This window comes from Hipposideros armiger, unplaced genomic scaffold, assembly GCF_001890085.2.
Source record: "Hipposideros armiger isolate ML-2016 unplaced genomic scaffold, ASM189008v1 scaffold_155, whole genome shotgun sequence".
NCBI lineage: Eukaryota > Metazoa > Chordata > Mammalia > Chiroptera > Hipposideridae > Hipposideros > Hipposideros armiger.
The window spans coordinates 234,335-244,512 of NW_017731505.1; the positions used below are offsets into that span (position 1 = coordinate 234,335).

At 41.2% G+C, this 10,178-nt stretch overlaps 1 long non-coding RNA gene across 1 annotated transcript in view; it reads right to left on the minus strand.

Annotated features, from left to right (window-relative positions):
* The window catches only part of LOC109387369 (uncharacterized), a 72,687-nt gene extending 65,035 nt beyond the window's left edge, over nt 1–7,652 (minus strand). Inside the window, exon 1 of the long non-coding RNA XR_002124975.1 lies at nt 7,566–7,652. This is a non-coding gene — a long non-coding RNA (uncharacterized LOC109387369). The remainder of the gene's footprint in view (nt 1–7,565) is intronic.
* Between the last annotated feature and the right edge of the window lie 2,526 nt (nt 7,653–10,178).

A 10,178-nucleotide genomic window follows, 5' to 3' on the forward strand; every position in this document is an offset into this window, starting at 1 on the left:
CCCCCTTATTATTTTTTTAAATTGGGGGACAGTGTGTTTTTCTAGGACCCATCAGCTCCAAGTCAAGTAGTTGTTTCAATCTAGTTGTGCAGGGCGTGGGGAATTGAACCGGCAACCTTGGTGTTATGAGCACTGCACTCTAACCAACTGAGCTAACTGGCTGCCCCAGTATTGAATTATTAAAACACATCTATGTTGAATATTTGGTATCCAATGAAAAAAATGTTACCTTTTGGGTTTTTGTTTCATTTCTTTCAATAAACATTCTATTGGAATAATTTTATATTTCTAGAAAAGTTGCAAAAACAGGACAGAAGTCCCATTATCCAGCCCCCAATTTCCCCCATTAACATCTTACATCAGCAGAGCACATTTGTCACAACTAAGAAACTAACAGTGGTATGTTACTAATAACTAAACTCAAGACTTTTTTCCAATTTCACCAGTTTTTCCATTAAGTGCCCTCTTTCTGTCCCGGAATTTAATCCAGGATACCACATTGCATTTAGTCATCATGTCTCCTTAATCTGCCCTGGGCTGTGACAGTTTCTTCATCTTTCCATATTTTCTCATGACCTTGACAACTTTCATTATTGCCAGTCAGGAACTTTGTAGATGTCCCTCAATTTGGGTTTGCTGAGGTTTTTCTCATTAGACCTGGATTATTTTATTATTATTATTAATTATTATTATTATTATTATTATTGGTAAGAGGTGCAGTACCCTTCTTATCACAACATATTGGAGGGTACCTGATATCTACATGATGTCCCTGGCGATGTCACCCTTCATCTCTTAGGTAAGGCACTGTCTGCCAGGTTTCTCCATTATACTGTTAAGGTTTTTCCCTTCCCAGTCCACACTTTATTCTTTGGAAGTGTGGCACTAAATCCAGCCACCCTCAAGTGTGTGTGAGTGTTGGGGGGAGGGATTAAGCTCCTCATCCTGGAGGGAGGAATATCTCAATACATAATTTGGAATTATTCTTTAAGAAAAAGGTGCCTCTTTTCATCCTGGATGCTATCCTTTAATGCCCAAAGCATAGTGACCAAGCAAATTTTCATTCGGAGCAAACGTCTTTTGAAATTTAATAATCCATCAGAGACATTAAAGAGAATTATTTATTGTTGGACACTGAACTCTGCCTTTTTTCAGGGAAATTTCACCTAGCCACCTAGATGAAAGCAGACATTTCACTGTCTGATTAGCAATGAACTTGAGAGAGAATAAGAACGAGTCAAGGCAAAAAGAAGTGAAGGGGGGTTGGGGGGGGAAGAAGAAGCAAAAAGGGTCAGGCCAGGTGAAGTGCCTGCCAGCTGGTATCATCAGTTATCACCTGCCGTGAGACGTTAAGTCCACTCAACAGGAGGAAACTCCCCCCAGGCCAGTAGCCATACAGGTCAACTTACCTCGAGACAAGTTTTTGCCTGGTTATTAGTCCACTAAACAATGGTCATTATGCTTTATGCATTTGGGTTCTTAATCTTTGACTTGTAACCAAAAAAGTTTACTTGGGCAGCAATCTAACCCTGTAGATAAGATTTTACCTGAAATGTTTAAATAATTATAACTAATTACACACCTACATGCCATGGATGCACAACTTTTGCTGCGTTTCTTAGGCCCTTTCATTGATTGGGAAGATGTTTCCTGATCTACAACAGTTGGGTTGGTGTCTTGGTTCTGTTGTCTAGGTTCCTTCCCCCTACACCCACCCCATTTTGTTGTTGTTCTGTTTCTTATGTGTTCTTTCAGGGAATCTTATAGATTTCTTAGATTTTTCACCAGAGCTTTGCTATCCTGAGGGTCTCTGCAAATCCTGGTTCGTTTTACCCTTGTGGAAGACATAGGTCCTCTGTATGATTGCTTCTACTCAACAAACTCCACTGCTCTTTTAGTATATTCGCACCACACCTCTAACCGTCCCAACCCTTTAGAGTTTTCTGACTTTTGGCACCTACAGTTAGAGTTACTCCCATGTATGGGAAGTAGTTCTAGAGTTATGCTTTTGTTTGTTTTGGGGTTTTGGGGTGTTTTTAAAGAAATTTTATTGGGGAACAGTGTGTTTTTCCCAGACCGATCAGCTCCAAGTCAAGCAGTTGTTTCAATCTAGTTGAGGAGGGTGCAGCTCCTGGGCCCATGTGGGAATTGAACCGGCAACCTTGGTGTCATGAGCCTGCGCTCTAACCACCTGCGCTAACCGGCCACCCTTAGAGTTCTCTTTTAAATCAATATATGCCATGGTTGGAGGAAACCCTGTGATCTGGTGAGGGTAAGACTGGGGTCTTGGCTAAATCTCACCCGGAGAAACATCTGGCTGAAAAGAAAACAAATCAGTCTTTGGGGTGATGCCTGGTTTCCTCCCTTTGAAGCATCCCTATGCGGTGCATGGTATAGGATCAAAGGAGCCACCACACTTAACGTTTATGGTCAGCAATGTAATAATTATGCAAACTTTGATTCGGTTAGATCGGAATATATCTTCATCCTCTAAACATGGAAAATGGCTAAGAAGCTAACTTATTATTTATAGTCAGGGTTAAGTAAGTGGATAGAGAAACAAAGTAGAGCAAGGTAGAGGGTGTAGGGATGAGCTGCCAACTAATGATATTGACAATTTAAAATAATGTTTTAGTTAATGAGCATGAGTTCTGCATCTAGTTGCCAAAATGTAGAAATGCAGACCACATGTAGCATCATTCAGACCATGGGAAACTTCACAAGTCAATAACCCAGGTACTTCAACAGAAATATGGTAAGGAAAAAGAAGGGCTAGAGGGAAAGCTATATATGAAAAAACACAAGTTCTTAAAAAGTGAATTAAAGACTAAATTTGTGTTTAATAAGAACCTAGGGATGCACAGCTAGATGCTAAAACCATAAGGAAACAAAAGCAAGTTATTAGTATAAAGTAGGGGAGTGATTAATTTGGGGGTGTCAAGACTGGAAGGGGTCCCATGTAGGGCTCCTGGGGTAGGTGGCAAAGTTCTATTTCTTGACCTGGATGATGGGTACAAGAGTACAATGTGTGCCTTATAATAATGCATGAAGCTATACGTTTTTTTCTTTACTTTTTAATTTTACAATAAAAAGGTTAAAATGCTTTTAATTAGTTACCAATAATTAAATCTTGGAAGACAGCACATTTAAAAATCCGTATTTCTGCCTTTTCTTGAAAAAAATCACAAGATTTGGCAACGCTGGGTCCATGTTTCCTTACGGTAACTGGCTGGACCTGAGAAAGGGCTGCTTCCCCTCTCACTAAAGCTTGGCCTCTCTGGGCATTTAGGTGACCTGCTGGGCACCTGTAGACCTGTGAAGTTGTGACCAGAGGTGGAGAAAAATCTGCTCTGTCCTATGCCTTTCATTGGCAAGTTTCTTATATGTAGCACATACATTCTATAGAAAATAATTCCACTTATATTTCTCAAGCACATGCTCCGGAGCTCCATGCTAGGACCTGTTCTGTCCCTCCTGGTCCAGAAGCCTCCAATCTAGAGAGAAAAATAGAGGTCAAAATTAATCTGAGTGAGGATCTAGGGAGACTTCTTGGAGGATGTGAAATGACTTGGGCCTTGGAAAATGACTGGGATGAGGATGGGGCATGGAGGGAAGAAAAAGCTTAACAGAAAGAAGGGAAGACCTGAACTCCGGAACAGCGCTGGAGGCTCATAGAGCAGAACGTTTGGATTGGATTTCAGTGCTGGTGAATAATGAAGATGAGCGATGAGGAACAAGATGCTGTTGACTTGTCATGTGACTTGAACAACAGTGATGCCATTGAAAAGTTGGGAGGACAAATTTTATAGACAGGATGACTTTAAGCATCAATCACGTGGCGATGTTTAGCCATATGGAGCCTGAGAGAGAGAGAGAGTCAGATGGAGACCAAGGGAGTCATAGAATCACTAACTAAAGCCTTGGGGAAAGAAAAAGTATAGATGAGGAAGAGTGTAAGGTCATGTTTAATTCTGTGGACAAACCAATACTTAAAGGATAGAAGAAGCAGAGCCAGAGAAAAAGATGAGCGTGAAGAGAAGAGGAAAAATTGGGACAAGGGGAAACTCTGGAATGATAACCAAAGAAGTGACAGGTGGATGAGAGGGGAGGCTTTTTAAGATGAGGGAGGACAGATCTTGTCTACTTGCGTAGTTGGATAAAAAAGGGAAATTTGTACAACCATGAGAGTTAGCCATTTTTTCTCCTAACTAAGCAATGTCCTTTATTGTTAATGCTGATTTTCTTTAAATTTAAAAATAATTCAGGGCCGGCCAAGTGGCTCAGTTGGTTAAGAGCTCATGTGAGCTCTGAGCAACAGCGGTTCGAGTCCTGGCCTGAGCTCAGCTGCTGCTGAGCTGCCAACTGGTGGCAGGCTGGCTCAGCTAAAAATAAATAAATAAATAAATAAATAAATAAATAAATAAATAATTTTAAAACAATTGCACTATTTTAGATGTATCTTTACATCCTGATTTATATTTTTAATTCATTTTGATGGATTATCTTTTACATTCTGTGTCAATAGAGGTGTAAAGTCCTCAAGAGGAGTTGAGAAGAGACGACCAGTAGCCACCATTTTATCATCTTTCCGCCATAGCATACGATAGTGCAATTATCCCCAAGAGCATACATAGATCATAGAAAAATAATTAGGCAGTGATCAGTTATGAATATTTATCATCTCTATATTAATATATTTCACTGTAAATTTATATAATTTAATTTTTAATAGTGGCTGTGTTTAACAGCCAGCTCTCAAATTTCTGGAAAATTTAACAAGCAGCTCTTGCCACTGATACCACTGTTAGGAAACATCTGGAATGGTTCACATAAAACTGTTAATAGGGGTGACCAGTTAGCTCAGTTGGTTAGAAGTTGCTGGTTCGATCCCTGCATAGGCCACTGTGAGCTGCACCCTCCTTAAAAGAGTCAACTATGCTGTTGTAGCATAAAAGCAATGTGTAACCAATGACCATGGTTGTTCCCCAGTGGAAAAAAAAAAAGAAAGAAAAAAACTCAATAGTTGCTACCTCTGGAACAGGAGTTGGAGGTTAAGGGAGCGTTTTCATTTTTCAGTCATTCAATTCTATATTGTTTGATTTATTTTAAATAAACAATTTTGTATTATTCTTATAATAATCTTTAAAGTTTAAGAATACTATATTAGAAAGATGACTTAAATACCAGTTGTGTAAGGAGAAGGGAGATAGAAATATTTATTCACTTGTGCATATATAGTGGAGGCTAAACAAGAAACTAATAGAAAGCATCACCCAAAAGGAGCAATGGAAATTCAACCAATTGTTTTAATAGTTGAACCATATAAATGTATCATGTATTCAAAAAACTTTAATAGTTTAAAACACTTTTAAAAGGTCAACTGCCATCCCCGCCCCCCCCCGCCCCAGAAAGGGAGAAAATGTTTATTATTTATGATTATATACTGGAGACTCTTGTCTCTTTTAAGGACATGCTCCCATTGAAATGACAGACTTTTTCCTGGTTTCCACACAATACCTGGCCAGGGTGTCTTTAAAGTGACTCTGGCGGTGAGTCGTTGCTCAGGTATGCAGCTGCGTTAGCACTGGCCTCCAGACTCAGGTAGGACAGGGTACAATGGTTATAAACAAACAGCAGAATTTGGATGAAGACATTTTTTCCAGGTAGAAAATGGACGAGAGCCAGATATCCTTGATGCTCTCCCTTTTATTCCTCTGCGCTAATGTTGGGAAGGTGTGTTTGACCAGTAGAACAGGTGGTGTTTGTTTAAAGCTTGCTGAAACACAGGCACCTGACCTAAATCAAATGAGCAATTCTAAAGCCACTTCTTGGTTGTCAGAGAAAGAGCAGAAGCCAGCTTCCTGCGGTACAGCTACAGAAGCTACGGTGCTAAAGGCCTCACCCTGCTAGTCCAGCTGTGTCCGGTTTTCCCTATATAATGCAGACATCCGCTGTCTATCAAGACTGCTGGAACCAGGCAGAACCAAAAACAAGCAATTTCTCTGCCAGATCATGAATATTTGCTGTTGATCAAAATTATTGTTAAGGGTCTAATTTGAACTGAATGTGAATATGATTTACACATATGCATCTGTATTCTTCTTGAAAATCACACTAATAACATGGGAGAACGTTGGTTGCAAACAAGCCCTTGGCTGACTCTTAAAGAGGGAATGACAGCCCAGGCCTGTATCAGCCAGATCTTAAAAGGGCCTTTGAAAATATTCCTTGTAACATGGCCTCTCTGTAAGGGTGAGTAGTCTATCAGAACAAGCCCACAGGCCTGCTTTTATTTTTAATACTGTTAGCATAGAAATTCTGAAATTGCATTCATTGGTTTATACATATAAGGAGGAACACACAAAAATAAGTCACCTTAGAAGGAATGATAGAGTTACCAATTCACCTTTTTGTTCACATCCTAGAAATAATTGATTCAAGCAAGAATCATCAAGAAATGCCAAAATTATTTGGTGAAAGTTTCATGGGGAACAGGTGACTTGAATTTCAAACAATCTCCCCACAGATTACTTATTAATTACCAAGGGGAAACTGACAGTTTTATGGTACAGACACCTGGTGGCAATCACGTAAACAAGACATCAAAGTCATCACCGATGAATGGGACAAACTGACATGATGTGCCTCCTAGGTGAGGCACCGAGAAGGACACAACATCCCTTTCAGGGTATTCCTACCCAAAATGATCTGATTCTAACCATGAAAACCCATCAGGCAACCCAAGAGGAGAGAAATGCTACAAAGCAGCTGGTCTGTATTCTTCCGAAATGTGAAGGTCTTGAAAGACAAAGAACAGTGGAGGGATTGTTTCAGATTAAAGCGACATGACAACTGAATGCAATGTGAGGAGGAAGAAAGCTGCAGTAAAAGACATTAACGGAGCAATTGGCCAAATTTAAAGTGGACTTTATATTAGATAATAGTAGCATTGTATTGATGTGAAATTTCCTGCATTTGATCATTGTACTGTGGTTATGTAAGAGAATGCCCTTATTATAAAAGCGACCATCCGTGGAGCACCTAGAACGTAGCAGGTGCACATAATTCATTCAATCCTCACAGCAAGCCCACATTAGAGCCATTCCCTCCCCCACTTGGCAGATGAGAAAAGTGAAGCTCAGAGAAGTTATGAAGTGTATGCAAGGTTGCACAGCTAACAGGGAGGTGACCAGGAACAGGTGACATGTTTAGTGATGACAGCACGGCAGTGTGTCCTGTCTGTCAGCACTTGGAAGCCTGGATGAAGGGATGGAAAACATAGTCCTGAGTGGACTCAGGACTCAGGTGTGCAGGATGACTTCAGCAGGGCATGACGGGAGGAGGGTTAAAGTCTATGTGAAGTCGTTGATTAGGCGTGGAAGCCAAGTGGAGAAAAGAAAGGAAATGAGGTGGTGAGGAGGCAGGAAGTCTGAGGGGAATGGATGTCTTGATAAATATGACTGACTCACACTGAGAAAAACATTTTACATCACAGGCCAGTAAACACACACACACACACACTCCCACATAAATAACTGAAACAAGTTTGATTAAACAAGACTTACCCTTACCATGCAGGCCAGTCTAGTTGTTCCCATTCTGTTTCTCTTTAGTGATTTGTTTTGGCTTGTTCTTTTGTTGTTGTTTTGTATTCTGACAAGAATCAACTAAATTGATTTCCTGAAACTGGAAGGGGACACGGCCTGTGGTTTGAAAACCACACTCTAGGGTGTGGCCCAGCGAGGTGGCACTGGGGTCAGGGAGTAAAGGTTAGAGCGGCAGTCAGTGGTCTGGGTTGGAGCCATCTCCCTCAGCCTTCTTTTCCTAGCTAAGCCTAGGCCCCCCGCAGTTTTGTTCATCTGGTCCCGTGACCTAAAGCCTTACGTACCCTCACACACTAATGAAGCCTTCATTGGAATTGCGTGTGGTCAAAAGCGTGGCATTGGGGGCCAAAGTCACACCTGTCAAGCCAAACGGTGAAGAAATTTAGAACATACATAGACATCAACATACATAGGTGTCAGCTTCCAGGAGAGGAGGAGGAGAGAAAATAAATTACAACTGTTTCAAAGGAATATGGCTAAAAGTGTGGAGTAGCCAGTTCTTCATGTCTGACTTAGAGTCAATTGACCTCACCTCTTTCTAATCTGAAGAATGAATTCTTTGAAACTTGGGTTGAGGAACCAAAATAGGTTTACTTTTTGGTATCCATCTGGCCAGCTGGGAAACTTCATAACCTATTTCAGAAAAGCAGCACTGATTGGATGAAGATTCAAAACATTTGTTGCCACTGTGTTTGTTCTCGGTGCATATGTGTATTCATGCATCTCTGTTGTAACATGGGATTTTAAAGAGAGTCGGTGGGATCTGAGAGGAATACTTCAGGCTTCGAGAACTTATGTTTGGCTATATAAACTCATAGTGCTCTCATCTTCCTAACGCAAATTAACAATAATTTTTGAAATGACAAGTTCAGGTTGTATGTTACAATCCTTTCTTCAAATAACCCAGTTTATATTCTTTTTGCCTTTATTTTCTTTTTAATTTTCTGGACTGGCCTCTCCAACTACTTATAATAATATATATACTTATAGTCCCAGATGGTATTTTTCACTCGCCTTGAAGACATTTCAAATTACTGTACCAGCACGATTTTCTTTTATGACCACCCATGCTATTCATCTCTGTAATCACAGTAAACATATAACCGATCCCAAACCTTTGATGCTCCTTTCATTCCATGCCCCTTTGTTTGCACTCACTCATGGCTCCTATAAGTCTTTCCATATTAATCTTTATATCATGGAGAAACTTTCTGATTAATGCGAAGAAACTGCAATTGTCCTGTCTCCTTCCACAAGCCCAATGGTTCAGGAAAATGTCCCTGCCCTCAGCACTGATTACCAGCTCACCACTTCAACCATCGGGGTGCAATGCCTCTAGCAGAAGACTTATTGGTCACCATGCTAGTGGGTTGAGTGGTGGCCCCCCACAAGCCCTGTCCACGTCAAATCTGTGGACCTTGTGAATGTTAGCTGATTTGGAAAAGGACTTTTTAAGAATGTAGTTAAGAATCTCTAGGTGAGAGCATCCTGGATTTCCCAGGTGGGGCCCTAAATCCAATGACAAGTGTCCTTAGAAGAGACGGGAGGCAGAGGAGAAGACCACGTGAAGATGAAGGTGCACATTGGAGTTGTGCAGCCACAAGCCAAGGATTCCTGGAGCCACCAGAAGCTGGAAGAGGCGGGAAGGACCCTCCCCGAGAGTCTTTGGAGGGAGCATGACCTGCTGACACCTTGATGATAGACTTCTGGCCTCTGGAACTGTGAGAGAATGAATTACTGTAGTTGTAAGCCACCGAGTTTATGGCAGTTTGTTACAGCAGCCTTAGGAGACGATACATGATTGAAGATCAGCTTTTAATGTGCAAACCCTAGTATAAAGCACTGCAAACCTCAGAGATCCCACCAAAAAAAGAATGTGATTTTAACTATTTAAAATATATTAACCCTCTGTCCACACCGGCATAAAAATTGGTAGCAAATGAACATGGAAAGGGTTCACAATATGGAGGTGTTACAGCCTGTCTTATTGAAATGTAGACTAAGCAATACCAATAAAAGTATGATTTATTACCTTCTCATACTAGGTGAATGTTAACACCGATAATCTGCTTTTTTGATGACAAGTATGGACAGCTTCTTCTTTGCCCCTCCCTCCATACAGCTACAGCTGAACAGGAAATGGCTGCAAGCTGCCTCCTGTGGGCTGAGTTGACTTCTGATCTCTCCTAATTGCCTAAAGGTCATTTTCAAATTCCTGAGCCAGGCAGGGGGGCGGGGCTTCACAATCTGCTCCCAGTTTCTCTCCCAGCCCAATGTATTAGCTGGCAAAAACCGAGCTCGGTGAATGGTTGTTGGGTCAACGAACAGATCTATGGCTCATACTGTATATGGCTAGTCACTCACACAGCTCTGCCTCTTCCGTCAGGCTCAGGCGGATTCAGCTTCCTCCTATTCCCAGCAATTAGGCAAGAGCTCAGCACAGGGCAGGTGCTCAGTAAGGGTTGGCGAGTCAATAAAAAATGATTCTTCCCACCTCCTACGCAAGCCATCACTCTTTAGGTTGAAATAACTAGATGTTTCTCTCTCTCTCTCTCTCTCTCTCTCTCTCTCTCT